The sequence below is a fragment of the Sander lucioperca genome, chromosome 20, assembly GCF_008315115.2.
Source record: "Sander lucioperca isolate FBNREF2018 chromosome 20, SLUC_FBN_1.2, whole genome shotgun sequence".
In the NCBI taxonomy this organism is placed as follows: domain Eukaryota; kingdom Metazoa; phylum Chordata; class Actinopteri; order Perciformes; family Percidae; genus Sander; species Sander lucioperca.
This window is the reverse complement of record NC_050192.1, coordinates 12,454,850-12,476,769: the sequence shown is the minus strand read 5'-3', so window position 1 is coordinate 12,476,769 and position 21,920 is coordinate 12,454,850. Positions and strand designations below refer to the sequence as shown.

Sequence of the window (21,920 nt, the reverse complement as noted above, 5' to 3'; positions counted from 1 at the left end):
GCTGATGTATGAGATGGGTTATTAATGTGGAAATTATTTTAGACATCCAGGTTTACAACATAGCACGTTTTTTATAGTAATCAGAGAAATATTGAGAAATTACCATTACTGTAGGCAATTATTGTTTTTCACAATGGATGTTTCATAATTAGCCCCTTCAACAACCATCAACCTTCAACTAATTAAACTGCTTGCTTTAGAATGAGCTTAATTGGTAGTGCAGCAGTCTGTCCAACTGCCAGGCACAGACAGTTAGATGATCACTCTGACTGGAAGCCATAGGATTATAAAGCGGAGGATCATTATCCCGCTCCAGTATATTACTGTTTCATCAAGCTTGCACAGAAGGCTGTCAGTGTCAGTTTTCTCCTATTCTTTTTTTATTTATAATGAACGGTGCAACAATTTATCTTGTGAAGTCAGAACTTTCGGCTTCATTAACAACTCAACTATGGATTGCTTTTAAAGGCTTTTGAAAAACGATAAGAACAAGTAGTAGCCTAGGAGAGTTGCAGCATAATGTGATGTTGCCATTAACTCCCTATGAGTCCATCCTGGCATTAATTATTTCAGTGTCATTTAGGCCACAGCGAGATACTCATTTTATTTTTTGTGATACATTTGTTCTCTAAGTTTTTATTAAAAATAGGAAGACATGTTAAATATATTTCTGCTTGAGCCATGGTTCACGGCTTCAGATGACTTATTCCGGGTGTTTTATTTTGTGCATAAATGGGCATACCTTTCTTATATTGATTTTGCCTTGTTTATTCTCCTAACATACATATTCTGCCCTTATTCTTGTGGGCGTATGCAGGAAAAGTGAACTGAAGTCCATCTCCATTTAAAAAGCAGACTCTTCAATCAAATATTGGGCTGTGTTCTTTGCTGCTGTAATGACCCAGTTTCATCTCATCATAAATACAACAAACCAGAATTGAATCTACAATACAGCAAGCACATGCTCCGCACCCCCGGCCCACTTATTTACTAGAGCAGCCCTTGCACCAAACGGAGGCAGTCTGCTCTATTATCAGGGGCGGCTGGATGTGGTAGGCGTTTGGTTTCAAACACCTGTGGTTTGCCTGATGATTCTCCTGTGCGCTGCTGCTGCATTTTGTCTTACTAAACTGTAAACCTGAAAAACACATGAGTGGAAGACGGAGGAGGAGAGAGAGAAATCAGTGAGAGGAAAAAAGATGTAGAGTGAGAAATTTTAGCAATGTGGGTAGGGAATAGAAATCTCATCAGCCCCTCCACTCTTCACTTTCTCTCGTGGTTTTACCAGTAGTGGAGGCAGACAAGCCCTGCAGTCAATTGCAGGTGCTAGTCAGACTATAAATGGAGCAAGGATGTAATGTTCCCCTTCCAGGAGAATACCAATGAAATTCAATTTCAGTAATATGTTGAATACACCACAAACAAAGTATGTCTTTAGACTTGCAGACTGGACTCATGTCTGAACTCTTGTCTGCTAATAGACGTGGATAGAAGTATAAAACCTTTTAGTCAGAATGAAGTTAGCATTTTCTCGTACACCCTAAAGTGACACTGGCTTAGAACTAAACTTTTTTTTTTGTGTGCTACTTTCTTAAAATAGGATTACCTGCCATGCAGAGTTTCTAATGAACTAGTTCTAAACCATATTATTATACATACATTATTATAGCTGTCCATTCTCACATTGCACATATATGCAGTTTGCAATGATAATGGAACACTCAAAATGTGAAGTTATTTTCAAAACAATCTGTCCTTGATTTAAGACGGAGGTAGACAAAGGCAGGCTTCTCATTTCCAGGCCGTCACTGTTTATTTTGTAGGCTAAAACTATCAGATTTTATTAACTGTAGCTAGCTAGCAAATCAAGCTAATGTGAGTCCCACGGGTTGGTTAAAAACGCTGTCTCTGGTTGTTTTTTTCACATTTCAAGCTGACTTGTTTTAAAATGAGAAGCGTGTGAAGAGGTCTTAAATATGCACTTGATGGCTACATACATGTTATCATGCTAAAAAGACAAGTTATCAGGCTAAAGCTGCATTTTCCAAAGCAAAAACCTCACCAGTCAATGATCCATAAGGAAGACATGGAAACAAAGGAACAGCTTTGTTGTATTGCTGTATACAGAGCTTTTAGTCCAAATATGATAAGGATACATGGAAGGTCAGACTTGTATTTTGTTCTCATATTACTCTGTAGAGCTACTGAGCTTACATCCCTCGTTAAGAAAGACAGAGGCTAGATTTGTTTTTACTTTTAATGTTACAAGAGTAAAGGCTTTTATAGACGAAGGAGTGAGAAAGAATTCAGGTGTGGTGGTTTGTCCTGTTGTAACGACATGGGATAACTTTATCTCACCTATATTGCATGAAACTAGCGCAGAGCTATTGACCTCCACTGGAATGAGCCCTTTCTCCCTGTCTTAGAGTCCAATTAGGCATTCACTGTTGACTGTCTGTGGAATTAGCTTTGTCCTTGACTGACAGCGAAATTGGCTGTGTCCTATTGATCTACAGCACTGCAAACCTTTCCTCACTGATTTACACTTTAAATGCCTTAACTGCTCTATGATACAATGAATCTCCTAAATACTGTGGATACTTAAAGTACACTCTATAGATGGATTTTAGGAAAAGCAGTTGTCCATTGATATCGCTCATTGATTTTATATCAAACACAGTGAAGAAGATGGGAGCTAAGAGGGATTGTTTAGTTTTGAGACCGTTAAGATGTGAATTATGGTTTAAAATCCCTTTCTGTAATCCCAGAGGAGTGTAATGACTCAGCATCCTGCTCCCTATCTGGTGCACCACAGGTGTGAACTGGCCTATAAATGGTACTGTTACACCTGCTGTTCCCACCAGCAATGGCAGGACATGACATCATACAATGGTGGCCCACTCAGCTGTTCTCACAGTGGAGTCTCCCTTGCTTGCACCTCTCCTGTTTTCACAGCTCTTTTGTCGCTCACTCCTCACGACCCTCTCTCTGTCATACTGATGCTCTCTTTTTTTCTTCAGCTCAACCTCTCCGTCTCTTGCTCTCTCAACCTCAGTGACCCTCATAAAATGTTGCTGCCCTAACTCGTACCAGCGGTGTAATGTTGAACCCGAGACCCAAATGCAATAGACCTCTAGGGCATTGGAGAGTCAAGTGCCATGGTCCTACACTTTATTAAAATGCCATTGTGTCTCAACGGGTCAGCTGGCTGCGTGAAGTCATAACATCAACACTTCACACAACCTATGCATTTTCTGATGGGGTCAAAAGAGAAGAGCAAGATGTTCTGGTTGGTATTAAATACATTTTATCATTGGAAAGGCAAATTAGAAGTGGAAAGAATTTGGAAATTCTGAAGAAAAAGTAAAAAATTATCTTTGTATTGTGTAGTATTATGAAGAACAAAAACAACCCCAAAACAAACAGCTGTTGTGTTTTGTCGTTCCGGAGAAGGTGGAGATTCCCACAGCACCATGAAGGCACCACAGCACAATGAAGCGTCAGATATACACACAGAGCAGCCTGCAGCACAATTGTAAACCAAAAGGGATAAAAACCCTGGATGTAACAGTGTAATAAAAGATGCATAAGGGAAGAAGAGGCAACAGTAAATTCACCACCACAGTGTGCAGTGCATGAGAGAGTTACTCTCTGCACTGTTAGGGCACATTCCCACTGACCACAGCACTACGGGAGAACAACTTAAGGGTCGTTGGTGTGGGCGTACTGCTGCCGGGTACAGACAGAAGATGTAATATGAGCCAGGAAGTCCAGTTTGAAGGTTCAATCAATCTCTAAAACATTGATGGTTTATATTCCTTCAAGGTAGGATTGTAAACCTCTGGAAAGTTGTCATAGTGACATTGGCTTGATGCTTGTAAGATTACAGTACCTATCTAGTATGTGCTAGGAACACATGGGGCCGGATGACATTGCAAAGTTTTGGGGTAAACATAGAGAGACAAGAAACTTATTTCTTAGAATGCCCTGGTTTTTTATTTTTTTATTTTTTTCTTGCCAGAGCCCTCCTGTGCCAATGCACCCTTAAGTGAAACACACACCAGATGGCACTGCAGCTAGGATGTGCCGATCCAGGCAGCCAATTCAATAAAATATTCAAAACAAAACGGGTGTGGGTTATTGCCCCTTGTCATACGCCATTGCCAAGCAAAGCCTTGCATGTAATATGAGAGAATTATAAGTTTGTTTACCAAGTACAGATAGATTTAATGTTAGGCACAATATAAGTAATGAGTAATGGATAAAAAAATAGTTTGACCATTGTTTATTAATCATGAATACAATTTCCAGTTGCATACTGAGTGCACTGAAATGATTTCATAGTTTCCCAACAGTAGTAGGTGTCCCCATACAGTATGCCTCAAGACAGCCGCCATGGGGGACCAAGACGCATACTTTATGAGTAGAAAATAATTTTATAGTCTCATTGTAATGACAGTAATGCATTAGAGAGAAGTATGCCCACTGTGGCTTCATGACGGGGTGCTGAAAAAACTGTTAACTCATGTTTTTACACAATATCATCTGCAACTTTCCACCAGCATTTCTGTCTGGCTTTTTTTAGTAGCAGCAACAATGTCAGTTGTCTCTGTTGGTTTGTGTTTTATTGCTCATGTTTCCAGTATAATTGTTCTTTTTGAGGTAGAAACACTTCTTTTTCATACTTTCTACTTTTGCATTGAAATGGCACGTCACTACAAACTCACCATTATTATTCTATATGCTATGCTTAGTTCAAGTTATGTTCTAGTATCTTTCACACTGTATGCTTTCTTAGACTGCAATTACCTTATTTCTCCAAATGGATCAATACCGTCCCATCTCCTCTCAAGTAGGCTGCTCTACATCTGTCCATGTTGTGTGTGATTGGCTATTTGTTTCATACACTGCCCTTGTTTTGTGTGAATGCACCGATGCTCCAACCAGTCAGTATCTTTGCTTCCTGCACTTTTCTTCTCAAAAGAGAACCAGACACCTGTTTGGCACTAAAGCAGATAGACAGGTAAAACACAGACAGATTACAGAGCGTTACAGATAAATAAATCAACAGGTAGTGTTTATCTACACAACAGAGAGATGTCAGTCCCCTCAGGGTGTCGCACACGCACGCACGCACGCACACACGCACACACACACACACAGCTGCCACTGAGTGTTAGACATTTCTGTCACTCAAACGTCACTTCAGTTTTTTTCCAGTGTCATTTTTGGTACATACTTTCTAATATTTGGTAACATGACAGACCTTCACTGCAGCTGCTGTTATTTCTGTAATGTACTTGTACTTGCATAGTTATTATAGTAACACTAATGTCCAGGGATTGCTTCATGTTACAGTAAAAGAGGAAAAACCTCTAAGGCCATGGCACTGCGAGACACTGTAAATAAAACCAGCCATCAAATAGGATTGCTTTGAATGATTATTAAGGTATGAGTGTGGATTAATTCAGAGTTTGAGATTTTGTCAGAATGATAATAATGAAGCTAGATGATGCTTTTGATTGCTTTGAATACGTGATCAACACTTGAAATGAAGCCACTTTACATCAAAAGCATGGTGGCATCTTTGAATGGGTTGATGGGTGTTTTCCTCCTCATCTCTGAGAAACAGCAATAATTACTTGTACAATGTTCCACATTGGTGGCTTTCAAGTGATACTCTGCCTAAAAGCCATCTTTTGAGTATTAAACACTCACCCACTGCAGACCTGAAAAGTGACTGTAAAAAGTTTGTACACCCGCTGTCAGTTTAGATGAATGGCCGTCCATGGATTCCAGTGGTGGAGAAATGAATGTACTGCAGGAGTGGGTTAAGACTTGTTAATTGTAAACATTCATATTGGTTTCACTAGGTATAGGTTTCCTCTCACATTCCAAATTCATGCAGATTAGGTCCGATTAAGTTGTTGAGTCTTCGAAGCACTGAAAGAAGTGTCAGTCGAGGTGCTAAACAGGTGATTGGGAGTTCAAGTATAAGTCCTGAAAGAAGTCTGTGATATAAACTCAATGATGTCATTCATGCTAAATTGCACCACCTGCAACTGTGCAGGATGTTTGCTTTCTGTATCTGATCAATAGATTGACAACTGAGTCAAGTTTTGAAACGGATGTTTTCTTGTGAAATGGATTGTGTAGTTCTGTTAGATTTTTCATACCAGAGACTGTAAAAGTGTGTGTGTGTGTGTGTGTGTGTGTGTTAATGCCTTAATTTGTGTAAAATATTTCCTTGTGCATGCACCGCACCTTATGTGTGCTTTGTGTGCACTCATTAATAACCCGTCTGCATTTTATTGTCAGTAAAGCCCATTGTGTATACAACCTGGTTCTCTTTTAGCCAGTCACAGCTTATGTGGTCTTTTCATAGCATTAATTAACAACAAAGAAAGGCTGCGTGTGTGTATGTTGGGGAGGAGTGTGTGAAAACAGCGTGTAGCGTTTGTGCCTGGCCTTCCAGCACAATCTTTTGTTCAGGTGCAAATACACACAAATGTGGCAGCAAATTAAAGAAGGCTTTTGTTGATCCCTGTATGCAATGTTCCACTCATACACACACTCACAAGTATGGCAGATGTTATTGTTTCTTTTCTTTACAATGAATTCCCAGGTTGCACTTTGCCATTGTTGCTCCTGTCACATATATGCAGTGTGTGTTAAGCACATCACTGTAAATTGACAGCGAGAATGGCAAAGATGGAGAGTGAAAGAAGAAAGTGACGAGATTCATTCAGCACCGAGGGGAAAAACAACACACACACACACACACACACACACACACACACATACAAGCAGAGCTATGGTGACAGCAATGACAGAATGGACTGTTTAACAAAGCGTCAGGCAGTTCTCCTGAGAGTGCTTAACCAGAATACCTGATCACACAATTACCATAGAAAGAGCAACAACAGCCTCTGGGCCCTCTGTGGGTGTGTATGTGTGTGTAAGTTTATTTCATTGTGTTGCTGTCTCTGTGGTAGTCATATTTTCTGGTGGAATTTCAGTTTGGTGTATGTATGTGTGTGCGGTTCCCCCAGGAGATTTGACCTATTAGACTACAGTGAGGTGCAGGTCACGTTTTTAAAGTCATGTGCATGTGTTTATTATTGTGTTCTTTTGAGTATACTTTGTACTTTGGTGTATAATGGTGTAACTGTGTTTTCTGCATTGATTGTTATGTGTTTTATTGATTCCTACACATTTTGTCCTTGATACCTGCATTTACTCAATTTGTTATTGCTTATACGAGACACCTATATTGGAAAAATAACCTAGTCTTATGCAAGGATTGCTAATACAAAAAGAAAAAAGATTACAGCCTTTAATCGTATTAAAGGTGCGAGATGCATCCTAATAGGCTATATTGCGAAATCAAGATACTGTCTTGGAATAAAGGTATAGCGTATATAAGTGGTTGTCTCTTTCGCAGTGCTGGTATTGATAAATGTACTGCATTTATATAGGCATACAGAGAGCACTATACGTTTATTGAGACCAACACAACAACATTAACAGAATTGTTTCGTCTTGACAGTTAAAGAGGATCACATTTGAAATTTAACAGAGGACAACACACTGGATTACAGGTAGACTATTGCTTCTGTAATTGGGGTAGATTAGATATATTTCTCCTGGAGATGACAGATTTCTTGGCCATGTATATGTGTAACCAAGGTTATTATAGTTTTGCATTTTTCATTAGTTTTTATTTTTATTTCGTTTTGACTTTTTGTTTTCAAATTCAGTTTAGTTTTAATTAGTTTTTAAAGCGTGTTTGCTAGTTTAGTTTATTTTTTATTTTTTGAAAACGTTTAGTTTTAGTTTACTTTTTATTAGTTTTAGTCTTAGTTTTAGTCTTTTTTTGTAATATGGGTTATTTGTCGGGGGATTCAAAAAGTATTATGTAATAATAACTCAACAAAAATGGATGTTGTGTTCAATTTGACGTGGAATGTCGGGATTTCTGGGTTCCCAGTCGGAAACTATACATGTCTACGGGAAATGTCATGGTCGGAAAGATATAACATTATTTGCTCTATGAAAGACATCAACAAAGACGAAAACTAAGGACATTTACTCTATATTTTTATTTTATTTTAGTTTTGCAAACAGACATTACAGTTTTAGTTTAGTTATCGTTTTTTTGTAATGCCTCGTTTTTATTTTTATTTCAGTTAACGACAATGTTTTTTCCCACCTAGTTTTCGTTATTTCGTTCGTTTTCGTTAACGATTATAACCTTGTGTAACCCGGTTTCTAAAGTATGCATATGCATGAGAAAGTCTACAGACAGGGAATGGATTAGAGCAGCTGAATGAAAAGGAGACATAATTACACGTAGCGATGCATTCTTCTATTTCAAATAATTAGCACACTTCACTGACCGTATGATAACATCCAAAGCACAAGATTTACTCAGTGTTTTATGTAACATGAGAAATACTTTCAAAAGCTGCCGTAGACCCACTGAGGAAGTCAGATGAGTAGGCAGTACACACTGCTAAAAGAATGTGGCCATATGCGGCTCAGACCACCTCCGAATGTGGTCTGAGCGATCGGATCTCAATGTGTTTACAATGCGTCTTGGGTGCATTCACACTTGTACTTCGAGCTATCCACTTGTGAGAGGATCACCCAAGACGCATGTTAATGCCAGCTCTGAACAGGGCCATAGTGACTGAGGTCACCAATCTCTGAACAGGTACAACAAAACTTTCTCGAGTGCCTCCAAATTAGAACTCCACTTTTCATGACCTTTTTGTCCATACTATAACAAAGCTGTCTTTCCTATGGTTTTGTTTGCACTAATTATACAAATGTGGTAATCTGCTGATTAGTATTAATTGATTAAAATGCTAAAAGGTGTTTTGTATACCTGTTATTTTGGTAGTAATGATGGGTTCCCCTCCCCCGTTGTGGAAATGTAGCATCTTTAAAATTGACTCTGATTCATTCGCGGCTTTGACATTTTCTTTAGTCTTGATTCTGGACCTGGTCACTGTGCAACGATTGTGCCTGTGCTTTTGATGTGAAATGATCACAGCTTATTGTTTTCACACTGCTTTATCGCCACCCTGGGCATTTTGAAGAAGGACAAACATAAATGCAAGGACAGAGCACCTCTCTGTTTTCTCTGATTCAGTGAAATGTAAAACGAGTCAGATAGCGTTGGAGAGGAGGGAGAGAGCGAGGTTGATGGCCTGTGGAAAGTAGAGAGGGGAGAAGGTGAGAAGGCATTTTCTTGTTGGATGGTAAAGCGAGAGGAGAATTGGAAAGCTTGATGTCTTTTGGAAAACAAGGACAGGGACGAACAAGTAAAGAATCAGATGTAAAATGAGTCAAATTGTGGATTTTGGACAGCGGAGGATGGCTTTTTAGAGAATGATTAAGTGACAGAGATGAACATTTTGAGAGGGAGAGAGAAAGGTGATGAAGATGAGAGAGAACAACTAATTCAGCCGTCCGCTGCAGAGGAGAGCGAGCGAGACAGTGCAAGGAGGAGAGATGCTATGAAAGAGATATAGATGAAAGAGTGATTAATTTGAAGCTAACTAGGCTTTGTAAAAGAGGGTCAGGAAGAGAGATAGAAAGATGGAATTAATTTGAAGCCCAGGTATCTCCGCTTTGGCTAATTGAAGCTCCTAACGACCTGCAAGCTTTATTTGATGTCCTCGTCTGCTGTTCATCAGAAAGGTCACGCTCACACACTCTCATGTCGGTTAAGTGGATCTGAGATGTAATCTCTTTTGTCTTTTTTTTTTTTTTTTGCCTCTTTTCCATCTAAAATCCTTTTAAATTCATTTGACTTATTGAAACAGGTGGTGAAAAGAATGTACACTCAAGTTGCGATCCTCATGTAATACATAATGAATCAGAACAGAAGTTAGTCATACTCTTTCTCTCTTTGACTTTTCATCTCTCTCCATTTTTACAACTGAGCGTCCATACATTCCACACAGTTTATACGTGTTTGTATACAGTTGACAAATTAGGATAAATGTCTTCTTCTGGGAAGTAGAAAATGTACTTGGTCCTGTCCAGTGAATTATCCTCGGAAAACTACAAACTACAATCCAGAGTTTTTTGAAGGACACATGTATGTAACATTATAGTACAATGCAGCGTGTTTATTAGGATCCTAATACTTTCAAAAACGAACAATGATAACAAACAAAATGAACAAGAATTAACTTTGGATAGCCTTTGTGTAATGTGATTTAACAGGAGTTAGGAGGAGACATGGCATGTGCACTGTGTTGATATTTGTAATAACGTAACTTTTCTGTATGGATCAAAGTATGGTTTTAAGGTTGTTAGTGCATATAACAGTTGGGCTCAGGGTGATCAGGTAACTTATCTGCTGAACCATCAAATTAATGACAAACCAACCAGATTTAATTGACAAAGCACATCAAAGGCTACCCTTTATCTGTATCATCTTCCAGTTTGTTTAATATGTAAATAGTTATTTCTTTCTAACTTATCTGTTAATGTTGTAATCTTCAGTAAATAGTTAATAAACCTTTGATTGACTAGTTTATTACTGACATCACATGCCACACTGTCCCATCCTGCACCACCCACCCCCACAAGATAAATTCTCAACCTGTGGGAAACACTGTTTACACAATACACAACAAGGTTTTTCATTTTGTAACTATGCCCTACTATCCTCTTTTCTATACAACCACACATGAGTGAGACTTCCAGTAGTTACCTCTGAAGAGACGCATCCAGTTTTGGGGGAATTGAACACCGATTAGACATCATTATTCGTGGGATATTCTAGTCTTGTGGTGTTTACTTGTGATGGATTGGACAGCGGGGGCTCTTCGGTTTTGGAAGACAGATTCAGAGAAAAGCGGTTTTCACTCAGGAACAACGGAGTTCAGTCAATGAAGAACTGAAGAAACAGACAGCAGGTCGATATCACATTCACAACATGGCTTTAAATGCACGTATTCAACAGATTGCATCGGTGCCGAAACAACCCTAAAATCACTTCGACCCTCTGAGCACAAACATCTGTATTTCATGAAAAAAGTATTCTCAAACATTTAAAGCACTGTAGCATCTCTAGATCTGTGTAGATCTGTAGGTTAAAAATACTGCAACAATAATTTACACTACATTTGCCAGATGTGCACTAAAGCAAAAATGTAAATGAAAAGATTTGAATGTAAATTGTAACTAGAGATGGACAAGTGTGACTAATCTTGATGTGGTAGTTACAGGGACATTGCTTCGCTAAAATAACTGATTACATAACAGATTATATTCTTACAGCTTGTGTCTTAGCTGTAGAACAAATTTTGACTAATTTTCTGACTGAGGAGACACTAATTGCACAAAAGGAGAATAAAAAAAAAGACGTTGTTGTGGATGAGTCTGGATCGAGCCAATGTAAATTACCTTCTGTTTGCCTGGGAGGCCTGGTTGGGCCACTCGGGGCGTACACACTGCACACCTGTTGCTTGCTTGCAAATCTGATTCACTGACTCGAAAGCTGAAAAACTAAAAGAGACAGAGAGAGTACACAACAAGTCTGAGAGAAAGACAATTTTACTATGTCTAAGGAAAAGAAAGAGAGAGAGAGAAAGAAAGAAAGGTAACGGAGGACACAAACTTCAGTTGGAACTCCACTGAAAAACTGGAAGTGAGGAAGGGTCAGACTGTGCGTATTCTTTTTAGTGATATTCAGCTCAGATGCTAGTTTACTTATCTGAAATTTAGATAGAAATTTAAGTTAAGGATATTCAGAGGAGAGGGTGAAGGGCAGAGAAAAAAAGAGACATGTAGATGGAAAGAGGGGCTTTTGATGCTCTGCCAATATTGTACAACTGTAATGCCAATGGAGGGCATTGAAATAGAAATTAAAAGAGAGGAGGAGAAGGAGAGAGATCACAGAATCCCGAGGGAGAAAAATCCCCAGCGGGAGAGCTGAGACCTCTCTGTATTCCTGTCATGGCGGAGGGAGGTATGATTGAGGGAGAGTGTGTATATATATATATATATATATGAGCGGGAGAGAAGTGGATGTCATGTGATGGAAATTATTCTAAGCACTTTTCTACAGTATATTCCCCTGTCACAAAAACTCATATTCATAACCACTGAAGCAGCCGTGTTATTCTCTCTCCCTGTTCTCTGTATTCATCCTAATGTTTTAAATCTTCTGCTTACCTCTGTCCTATCTGTCTGTCTTTGACTTTGGCTCGGTGCAGCGCAGATTTGTATTCTTTCTTTGGTCACATGAAAAGCAGAGAGGAAAATGGGATGCAGCAGAAGAGAGCAGAAAAACAAAGGTACATGGAGGTCATAGAGAGAAGATGGAGGAGAGGGAAAAGAAAAGGGGGGAGAGGTGAAGTGAAGCTTTCTCTCTTCTGTCTTTCTCTTATCAAACAATACTGCCAAAGCAGCAGTGGTGGAGGAAGTACTGAATCTCAGTACTTAAGTAAGAGTACAAATAACCAGAGACATATTTACTTTAGTAAAAGTATAAGTACCACAATGACAACCCTACTTAAGTAAGAGTAAAAAGTACCTGATTTTAACTGTTATTTAAGTATTAAAAGTAAAAGTACTTGCATAATGATTTATTCTCTTAATCTTATTTGCATATTACCATTTCAAATGGTAATATGCAAATAAGAAAAAAAAAGTTGGTTATTTCGTTAGTTTGCACCTTGGTCAGTGAGGGCACTGTATTTAGCGACCCGTGATTTACAAAGGGGTGGTTCAGTTATTTTGATGCTGAGCTTCGACAGTATCCATACTGTCCTCTACCAAAACAAGGTCTGGCTTTTAAAAAACGTTCCTCTCCTAACCAGCATAAAACAGAAATATGTTGTTAGAATCGGAATGCGGTTGGTTTTATTCATGGATGTATTTTAAGACGGTTTTACTTCCTTTAACCATGGGAGCGTAAGCAAATAAAGTGTGTGAAGCAGCGGAAATGGGGAGGCGATGCGAAGAGGTCCAGCCAAATAAATAAGATATGAACGCGTCTTACGCAGCCTGGCGGAGAAGTAAACGACGCTGTGGAGAGAAATAGATGGCAACTATGATTTAAAAACGGGAATAATAAAAAAAACAACATTTTCATTTTCACTTTTACCAGAGGCTGTATTACCGAGGGTCAGCGGCGCTGCACCCGGGCTCTGGAGCACCGGAGCCGGTTTGGAAGCCAACGAAGGGTCGGCGGTGCCCCATATCTATGATAACCATACTTCACTGGTGAGACAAACGTGTGGCGATCAGGAAGACGTTTTGGCAGGGGGAAAAACTGATCAAAAAATGTAACGGAACGTTGTAGAAATGTAGTGGAGTAGAAAGTATAGATAATTACTGCAAAATGTAATCAAGTAAAAGTCAAAAGTATGCACTATTGATTCTACTTAAGTAAAGTACAGATACGTGAAAAATGTACTTAAGTACAGTAACAAAGTATTTGTACTTTGTTACATTCCACCACTACAAAGCAGTACAGTAAACACTATTTTATTGCCTGTCTCGGTCTACTTTCTGAGAGAAAACCTGCAAGGAGGTGACTCAGCTCTTTGAATTGAGCATCTGTCGGAAAGGCATGAGACACAAAAGAACACTGGGAAGTGAAGTTTAAGTTAACATAGTGTTTATCAGTGGAGATGGGAACATGGTGATTTGGGGACAAAGATTGGAGCAACAGCAGCAGCAAAATATGAGAGGAGGCTGTGGTGATTTTCAATAGGAGGAGTCTTTGTGTATTATCACTCTCATGCCAAAGCCACTTAAAGAAATAGTTCAACATTTTGGGAAATACCCTCATTTGCTTTCCTGCCAAGAGTTGATGAGAAGATCAGTACAGCTCTAATGTCTCTATGGTAATATATAGCTACAGCTAGCAGCAGGTTATCTTAGCTGCTTAGCTTAGCATAAAAATGTGAGAGCCAGGCTAGCTATTTCCCCCGATTACAGTCTTTAAGATAAGCTAAGCTGACCATCTTCTGGCAGCAGCCTTTTATATTTAAAGGACAGATATGAGAGTGGTTTGATCTTCTCGTTAGCAAGACAGCAAAAATATTTACCAAAATGTTGTTGTTGTTGATTTGTAGTATTTTTGATATGTACTCATGGTTTGATTTACTTTTGCACTGCAGTAAGTTTGACGGCCACCTACCAGCCAATTAGTCACCAGGATTTCTTATGGCCATCCCATACATGTAATATGCATTGTGATAATGGGCTGTTCTCCACCAATAGCATTATTTTATATAAGTGGGAGCAAACATAACGATGAAATAAAATAAAGAGAAACAATCAAATAAAATACATAAAACAAACTGTAAATGAATGTTATAAATTCCAGTTGATTCGGAAAAAGAGAATATATGTATATGAGCTTCCACAGTTAGTTACACAGTTAGTGTGCTCTCTTTTTACCACTCTCACTTTCTCCTCCTTTTTTGCTATCCTACTAATTTTCTATGCATCACATCCTTTTCAACTCTACATTCAATCTATCCTTTCATACCTTTCCTCCTCTGTTTTCCCCTTGTTCTCTTTTAGCCAAACCGCATATGTGTCGTTGTGTCCCCCCCCCCACACACACATCAATAATGCTGACACTGTTTTAATTGTCTGATTGCAAGCCTTAATTGGGTTAGAATTAATACATGGTGTGTGTGTGTGTGTGTGTGTGTGTGTGTGTGTGTGTGTGTGTGTGTGTGTGTGTATATGTTTCAGTGTCGTGCAGTAGATTTTTAGTGCATCTGTGTATGCAGATTTTGTACTGTTGGTATTTACATTGCGTTGTGTATTGTATGCATTGTTGTGTGCCTAAGCGAGTGCTATCGTGTGTATCTGTGTGTACACGAATACCAGCATACTAATGTGTGTTAGATAATGAGATAACACACACACACACACACACACACACACCTCTTTTTAGCTTTGTTTGCTGTTATGGATATGCCTCATAATCTTTTACTAGAGCCTTTTTCGTCCCCGGGTCTTGCCTGTGGAGGGATTGGGAGGAACCAATTGAGATTCACTTCACCCAAAGAGTAAAAGAGGAAAGCAGACAGAATGAGAGAAAGATGGAAGGAGGGAAAATTGTGATGGAAGGCTGGAGAGAGAAGAAGAGAGACACATAAAGGATATATTAGGGATGGTGATTAGTGTAGCGACAGAGATGAGGGAGGATAGAGAGGAGGAGAGGTGGATAAGATACAGTGGGGGTGGAGGGATGGAGAGAAATAAAGGGAATGCAAGAGGAAGATAAAAACCTGAAAGAGGAAGAGAGAAATTATAGTGATGGATGGAGTGAAAGAGAGAGAGGAAAAGCAAGAAAAAGATAGAAGTTAGCAAATGGTGGTCAAGGGATTGAAGGAATGAATGAATGAGTGTAATGGGTAGATGAGTGGAGAGCGAAAAGAATCAGCAGAGCTGTAAATTGATTTGAACGGCATGCAGAATTTCATCAGATCACCCCGGAGACAGTGATGGAGACAAATATAACAGGGCATTACTTCTCATAACTATATCTCATTAAATCAAATTATGATTTAAGCTACCACTCCAGTCACTTAGCACTTCAGAATTACTCTTCTGAAAAGTGTACGCCAAAAGAACCACAATTTTATGATTCAAGTTACTCTCCGACCAAAACAATAAATCAATGAGTGATTGAAAAAAAATCTGAATAAATGAATACATGGTTAGAGAGGATACTACCGCTTGTTCCCCAAACAGTCAAATTGTATCAAGATGACCAAAAAAGATTTAAAAGTCATAAAGAAAACACAATTTGTAATAGTGCAGAAATGAGACAATCAGTTAATTACTGGAAATTTGCAGGCGGTAATTCAGTAATTGTTTAAGTCTTCTTTCAAGAAAAGATACCACTTGTTACTTTAAGCTTCACTAATATTAGGATTTGCCCTGTTTCCCTTTTTTTTTTTAATATCTCTGTAAATGTAATATGTTTGGTTGGGAAAAAACAATTTGAGGACATCACCTTGGGATTTATAAACTTGGAAAAATAATTTGCAATGAAAATAGTTCCTAGTTACTGTACAGCACTAGCTTTTATTAAGCTGTAGTAGTACTTTGGTGCGCCAGAGAGCTGAATGAGTTCTCGGCATGTTCAAGTCTTGACTTAACCTTGTAATTCTCAACCTCTAATGTGACGTGGGTGGTGAGATTGTACAAGGAAGATTAAAGAAAGACTCTGTTAGGCGAGGCTGTCAGCACCAACATCCACTCTAAGATGAGACTGTGTGTGTGTGTGTGTGTGTGTGTGTGTGTGTGTCATTTTGAATCCATTACCAAAGAGGTGCAGTCCATCACATTAAGAGTTAGGACCAACCTTATTAAGATAAGAAAGAATGGGACAGACCTGAAGCCTATGGGAACCACTGATAAGACCAAACAGTGTCAGTCATTGTATGCGCATATGTGTGTGTGTTTGTGCGTCACTGAGGCATGTGTACGCATGTATTATAACACTCACTCCCTCCATCACCTTCTTACTCAGTATGAAGGAAACCGGTGATTAGTCACTAAGTAGGCTGAAGTCTTTCCTTTTGAGGTTTCTCATTGGTCCACTGGGGTAAGCTCATGCATTTACTTGAAAAGCCACTGTCCTGGTGAGGATGACTAAGAGAGCATAGCTTTTCTTTTCTGAGGGAAGGTTTCTTGAAGTAATTTTGCACCGACTTACAGCCCTTACAGTAGGAAAATATAGGTTTTGTTTGAGCCAAATTATACCTCATTTATACCTGGGCTCTCCAGAAAGGAAGTTTGTAATTAGGACTGCACGATGAAAAACATCTAATTGCAATTCTTTTGACTGATATTGCGATACGATTCACAATATTGAAGAGAATGATCATGTTTGTATCATTATTCTCATTTTCATTGAAAAATATTAAAATTAAAAAATGTCAATGACTATAGTGTGATTTTTGCGAGGATCTGTACCAAACAAAGATTTTTCGCGCCCCACTGCGATTTGGATATTGCACTAGTCCATATTGCAATATCAATAAAATTGTGATTAATTGTGCAGCCCTATTTGCAATGTAACATTTGAGATGAGATGCATGATTGTGACACCAGGTAAATGTTAAATAAAAAGCATATTTTCATATTAGTAAATGATCTAGAAACAAGGACTTAAATGACCACAGCAGTAGCTTAAAGGCTATTAAGTTGTCAACCGTTTTCATAGTTCTCGTTGGTGCAGCAGACTGGGATGCTCAGGCATCTGAGTATGAATAATACAATACGATACGATACAACTTTATTGTCAGCCAAGGCTGAAATTCTTTGTGCATCCCCGGGTCGCTCGTATAAAAAAAAAAATAAATAATAGCCTGCCAAATAGCATTGTCAAGTGAGTGATATATGAATGTGTTGGAAAGGACACTGTGAATTTGGCTGTTTTATGCATTAAAAAGGTGCTTAGCTTTTCACTATCTGATTCTTAGAGCTGAGATGTTAGACCGTCCCTGAATGCATCTTTGTAATCAGTTCCCACTCACAACTGCATTACCACGCGGTGACAATGTAACTTGAACAACCATAAAGGCAATGAACTGCACAGTGTGATGGATTACCTATTTCAAGCGAGATTTAAGTCTCTGATTTCCGTAGCTTAGTGAAATGAACTGAAGCAATGGCTGCCTGGAAGACAGAAACTCCATCAATAAAGTTTGGGAAAATGATCAGCATTAATTTGAAATGTACATATTTTGTATTTCATGCAAAACTAAATTCTTACGGTTCTGTATGGGTGATACCATTCCCTGTAGGATTTTTTTTCCTTTTATTTTCACCATAATAGAGCTTTTCATGTCTGACGTTGTCCTATGCCATACTCTACCATTCTTTGTTTATGGAAATGTAACGCTATATGTGTCTGTCTGTCTGTTTGGGTCTTTCATGTCCATCGATCCAGATGGGCTATTTTATTCGGCTGGAGGGTAAAATTCATAGAAACAACTTTGCTTTATAGGACGTGGCAAGACTGTTTTGTATGCACACACACACACGCCCACGCCCACACACTTCATACACAAAAATAGACATCATGATGTCTCGCACAAACACAGTCATGCACACAAGTGGCCAGTAAATGTTGCTGTCGCGACCAGCCTTCAGCTCATAAAGACCTGGAGAGGATATCCAAGTAATCAGTGAACATGCTGGGGGCGGATGATTGTGTGTGTGTGTGTGTGTGTGTGTGTGTGTGTGTGCACTGAGACGCTTTCCTCACACCTGGCTGTGTGACAAATGAAAGGAAGCTGTGTGTGTGTGTGTGTGTTTGGTAGTAGACACAGTGATAACTCAAACAGTGCTGAGATGAGAGGGGAGAGACTGCAGTGGCATACAGCTGGCATTTTATGGCACCGCAACACTCCTCCTGGCTGCCGGTCTCTCTCTTTTTTTGTTGCCGTCTCACTCTTTCACTCTACCACCCTTCTTTCCCACATCACAGCCTCCATCTATTCTGTTCCTCTCCTCTTTTTCTCTCTCTTCTGCACACACCAGTTCACCTTCTCACTCGCTGTCTCCCTGTTTGATGTCTTCGGGACTGTCTCTTTCTGTCTGACTTTTCCTATCTTGCACAATTTCGTCTCATGCAGCTTCTCCATCATGCTTTTTATTTGCTTCTCTTCTCATTCACTTTTCCTCCCTCCGTTTTTCTATTCCTCCTTGTCATTATTTGCCTCTCCTCGCCGCCTCCTCCTCTTCTCTAATCCCCTCTCTCCCTTTTACTGCGAGGCTTCAGGGCTCTCCAGTGCACAGTGTGAATACTTAATGAATCTTATGTCTTTTACAAGCCTCTGCCCTCACTCATTTCTGTCCTAGCTACCTCTCTCTCCCCCTTCCTTCCTCCCGCCACTCTTCTACCTGTTTCCCGCTCTTTCAGCTCCTCACCTTTTCTTTATTTACTAGCCAGGATCCATCCTGCTGGTTACAAGATGCAAGACCTGCCCAGGGGACACCAGGGAACAATTTCCCCCCCTTTTTTATGAGAAATGAGGAACCACTATGTAGGGAAAGGTATGAAGGTGTGTGTGCTTTTGTCACAGCACACATCTGGGGACGTACAGTACTTAAGATGATAAGCTAGTTGATTGCGGACCGCTTCTCAAATTTTGAAGAGAGAATTGGTTTTAATTTCACCTCAGATGCAGTCGGTTTACGCCTGGTTTTCCCACTGTTTAAGTGTTAACCTGACCGCATGTGTCTCTCTGTGAGTCTCCTGGCTGTAACTGAGATAGATTGCCTATCAATTGTTTTGTGCTGAGGGCAGTATTGCTCATCCTGCTCTCATGTTGCCAATATCTTCCCTGATCATCCTCCCATTGATTCAGGCTGTTGCAGAAATGGCCGGGTCATGTGTTTTCCTGTACCTCATTCTTCTGATAAACAACCTTTACCCGGACCACCAATAACCCTCAAAATTACTTTCTGATCAAGTTATTGATTGACTGAATGGCCGGACCACCGTCATGTAATGAGTCCTTGGGTTTAGGCATCACAGCCCTCTGCCATCATGTATCAGGCACCACACCTCCATTAGAAACCTTGTGATTGCTGGAGCCCGTTAATATTCTCTTTAAATTATAGGTGCAACCATTTTGTGGTGAAACGATTAGTTGATCGATCTTTGACGATAGAAAATGAACTGTTACAATTTTGACGTTTCCCAGCTCCTATAATGAAACGATTTGCTGCTTTTGTTCTGTTCTCTATCACATTAAATTGCAAAAGAATGTAATGAACCTTTTCTCATCACTATGATGATTTTAATACCAAAAATCAGGGTATTGGCTGAGACCAGGTAGGTACCAGTGCTCTTTCTTCTCCCTATTTGGAATCTCTAAACCTGGTTTCATTGAACTGATCATCCTTTCATTTTTGCAAGGTAAATCAAGGATATAACTACACATCATTTCATCATGATACGTGGAAGCTATGAGGTAATATTTATGTAATGAGTGACGCTCATTGTTACAAATACATAGATCAGGACAGAAAACAATGGGGCTCTTTTGAGTAACATATGATGATGATAATAGTTGCTCAAGGGAATGCTTTTATGCTTTGCCTAATGCAACTGCAAAGGTAGAATCACTAAATTCTTTACAACAACAGTGACTAAGAAGCAGTTCGTCGATTAAATCTGACTGATGATAATGATTTTGGGATTGTTGGTGGAACAAAACAAGCAATTTGAAAATGTGCCCTGTAGTTCTCAGAACTTTTGATGGCCAATTTTTCAAAAGATTTTGGCATGTTGTAGACTAAATGATTAATTGATTAATGAAAAAATATTGAAAATAGTTAGTCAAATACTGTAACACAACAGGGCACAGGAGCACAGACGGAGAGAAAAAAACTTCCTAAACAATGTCAGTGATTGAGTCTCTTTAAAATATCTAATAGCATAATATCTTATTATTCTTATTAGGAAACTAGGGGCATTCCTTTGATTTCTTGTATGAACATAAATATTGATTTGGCCTCTGAACAGCTGACTATTGTTGCCATTCATGAAGCTGAAGCTTATACTATTGTTGCAGTCATTCTTAGTCGCTCTGTGTAAGAGTAACAACTGCGTTGTGAATGTAAATGAGAGTGAAACGGTGTACCTTTTCTCAATTATGCTGATCCTTTTCCTGTGAATTTACACCTGTCTCTAAGTTTGCAGCCACTGCTGCAGTTTGGTGGACAGAATTATAATTTTCTTTTTCACATTGTGCCCACACAGTGTTTTATTCATCCATCTTTGTCCAGTCACTGGGCCGTCTTGAGCAATATGGTCTTTTTGCTGAGTTGCATCAAAAGTGACTTAATGGAATTTGTTTTAAATTCTGTCTTGCTAAGTTTAAAAAGTTGTCACGAGTGCACAGCGTTTAATGTACATCTTGTTCTCCATGTACTTTCAGTTCTGGGCTGATTTCACATAGACGATAAGGAAATGTTCATTGGCATTACCACATATGTTTGCCATTTGAGAGCATTTAATAAGCCTTCATCGCCTAACTTTCAACTTCTCCAGGGTTTTTCAAATCTTTGACAAAGTGACAGAATCGGTGATTGTTTTGTCCTCATTAAAGGACCTGGCAAAATTCTAACTTATTTTTACACCCAGCTGGATGAGCTGCAGGATGATCTGTCATGGGCATACAGGCTGATTGCTTCCAAGGCCTCCTCAAAGGACCCCTCGCGGATGTCCGGCTAGATTGCCTGCGGTTCCTCTGTCATCTTCGTAATTGAAAGAGAAACAGTTGATATGCAGCCATGTTGAGCTGTCAAACGCCTGTCTCTCTGTTAATGTAATGTTAATAGAAGGTTAGCCTCTGGAGGAAATACCTTCCAGGCCTGCCTGGTAATGATGAGGCTTGATCCTTTTCCTGTGTTCTTGTGTGTGGGGCTTGATGTTTGCACAGACATGTATGTACTGTATGCATTAGTTTTAGTGCTTACTGTATAAATACATGTATCACACATTTGTGTTCCCTGTTTGTTTGGTGTTTGCATTATAGTGTGTGTGACATCCTAGGTCAATACTAAATATTTTTTTTATATTTTCATAACTAGATTTGTGTGTTGACATATGGTGCAAATCCATAATTTGTAAACAATTCCACTGTGTGTTGTGCACACATTCAATATAGAAGCTTGCCTGTGGTTCTAAGATGGAGTAAACTGTGCTCGCTAACATATTTATTTGAAACAGCATGGCTGAGGAAAAATACGAGCAACGAGCTCCCTCCTCTGAATTGTTTCCGCTCTTGGTCTTCCTCCTTTTCTTGAAAATTACTTCCTCTGTCCTTCCTTAGTTTAGTTTCTGTTTTTTTCACATCGAATCAGATTCATAATAGTTTTTTGAGAGCTATTGCTTGAGT

At 39.2% G+C, this 21,920-nt stretch overlaps 1 protein-coding gene across 7 annotated transcripts in view; it reads left to right on the top strand.

The window, feature by feature from the left end:
- grm8a (glutamate receptor, metabotropic 8a) overlaps positions 1-21,920 on the top strand; it is a 419,149-nt gene that overhangs the window by 130,732 nt on the left and 266,497 nt on the right. The gene's annotated exons all lie outside the window — the stretch shown is intronic.